Source organism: Primulina eburnea, chromosome 17 (genome assembly GCF_022965805.1).
Source record: "Primulina eburnea isolate SZY01 chromosome 17, ASM2296580v1, whole genome shotgun sequence".
NCBI classification, from domain to species: domain Eukaryota; kingdom Viridiplantae; phylum Streptophyta; class Magnoliopsida; order Lamiales; family Gesneriaceae; genus Primulina; species Primulina eburnea.
In genome coordinates this window covers 19,086,180-19,088,576 of record NC_133117.1, presented here as the reverse complement: position 1 = coordinate 19,088,576, position 2,397 = coordinate 19,086,180, and the positions used below count along the sequence as shown (strand labels likewise).

The following is a 2,397-nucleotide window of genomic DNA, read 5'->3' as shown; positions in this document are numbered from 1 at the left end:
ATCAGTGATACCTAGGGGATCATGGGGCGATGCTACTAGACGCTCTTACCATGATCCGATGGGTGCAATCAGAAATGAGTTCTGACATTCTTAATCAAGGTATTGATGAAAAGAATGGGGCTAACTAGGGTAAGCCCGAATAAGAATAAATATTATTCTGAATCACAAAGAGTTGTGAACCCACGGTTAGCTGTATCCTTGAACCATTGAGGGTCACACAAGCACTGGATCGTTTGTTCCCGTTGAGAGAATAAATTCAAAGAGTTGAATTTATATTATGATATAGTAAATTCAATGAGTTGAATGTATGATAATTAAATTTTGAGAAAATAAATTCAAGGAGTTGAATTTATAAGATAGTAAATTCAAGAGTTGAATTTATGAAATTTGGAGATAATACATTCAAGGAGTTGAATTTATAAATTTGAGAATTTAATTTTTTAAACTCAAATGTTGGGTTTATTAAATATTAAATTTTGGAGGTGATAGAAATTCAAGGAGTTGAATTTATAATTTAAATAATAAATTCAAATGTTGAATTTATAATGTATTTAATTTATTAATCTCAAGAGTTGAGTTGATTAATTAATAAATTAAATATGGTGGATAATATGTTTAATGGGCTTGTAGGAGTACAAGTCCAACATATTAAATGATTAAAGTTATTAATGGACTTTGATTAATTTATTAAACTAGTTGGACTAGTCCAATTAATTAATCCAGCCCATTAATGTTAATTATAGAATTTAAGTTAAATATATTGATTTTAAGGAAACAAGAAAATAACCTAGCCTCCACTTGAGACCATTGTAACTCACGAGAGTTGTACAAAAATTCTCCAAATTTTTGCCACTTTTCAAGAAAAAATTTATTTTGAGGTCTCTCTCAAATTTTAGATCTCAACGTTAAAAGTTCTTCTAAATTTCTAGTGCAATTTAGAAGAGGAACAAATATTCCAGTCGTGGATCGGATTAGGAGATTTGAAGAAAGTTCGTAGGGATTCATCAAGAGCTAATTCGTTTATATCGGATTAGTTGGAGCCACGTGATTTATTCACCAAAGGTATAAAATTTCAACACCCTATGAATGTTTATGATAAAAAGCATACGAGCGTCCAAACATATTTTGATTGTCAAAATAAATAAAATTTTTAAACCTTCCGCTGCGTTTGAGCGTGTAGAAAACCCGGATCCAACACGAACATCCAGAAACAAATTGTGGTGTCATTACTTCAGTTGTCATTTTCAGTTAGATATACTATCTTTCAGTCAGTTTATTTTCCGCAACTGTTTTATTCAGTTTAACTGATTGATATTGACAAACAGGATATCTAGTTTCAGTTTGTAACAAAACTGAACTCATTTTGTCTAAGAATATTTAAATTTGAGCAATGTTTATTCAACCCCCTTCTAAACACTCTTTATTCGATTAACCGATCTTTTCACAAAAGAATCGACTTCTATTTATAGGCCGCATCCGCACTATTTCAGAAAATCCGAACCAATCTTATCTGCCACGTGTCAGAATCTCATTGGTGTAGTTGGATTTCTCGAGATAATATAATACGAAGTAGGTCGGATTATCCATTTAAAATTCGTTGGATACCAACAGCTTATTCCCGAATTATCAATTCATTAAAACTTAATTAACAACTCATTAATTATCTTTTAATTAATACTTCATTCAAAACAAAGATTCGGGTCATTACAAAACTTTTATAACTTCTTATGTGTTTCAGACACACAAAAAATCTATTAAACAACAAATATTTGAACTATGAATTGATAGGGTATTCCACATATGAATAACCCCTCCAAAAATTAGCGCATGCCGCTTATAGCCGACAAGCACACGGTATTCTTTAGTAAAAGGCGAAAGAATAGTTCGCTATGTGCTTATCGCACGGCTGCATTAGTTTTAAATCTGGATTTGCGTTTCCTTTATATCGCACAGTACTCTTCAATTACATTCGCTGAACGATGTGGGACAAAGGGAAACTGAAAGTCGGGGATGTAGGGGCCGGCAGTAGAAGAAAAGAATGGATTATTTATTTTAGAATAATAATAACCTCAATTACTATCTCTATTTCTGTTATAGTTTATTATATATTTAAAGGTTAGGCCTAATAGGAGAAAAAATGAACATCAATTTTGCCCTTACTAATATTACAATTTTGTTCTTTTTTTTATTTCAAAAAACACTTTTATTTTTAATTTAAGCACTTTAGTCCTTCGATAATTATAAAAAAGATTGTTCACACATGCACCGCTTGTGCAGAATAACTAGTTATCGATTAAGTGTGAAGGGTTGGTTTGTTAGTATGACATTCTCTATTTTTTAATTCCTTAATGGTTATTTAATACGAAATTATCTTTTTTTCCTTTTGGTGGATAATTA

General features: G+C 30.9%; 1 non-coding gene across 1 annotated transcript; it reads right to left on the bottom strand.

Annotated features, from left to right (window-relative positions):
• Positions 1–1,791: 1,791 nt before the first annotated feature.
• On the bottom strand, positions 1,792–1,908 carry LOC140818865 (U5 spliceosomal RNA). Its single transcript, XR_012115096.1, has one exon. It is a non-coding gene; the product is annotated as a U5 spliceosomal RNA (small nuclear RNA).
• Positions 1,909–2,397: the final 489 nt, after the last annotated feature.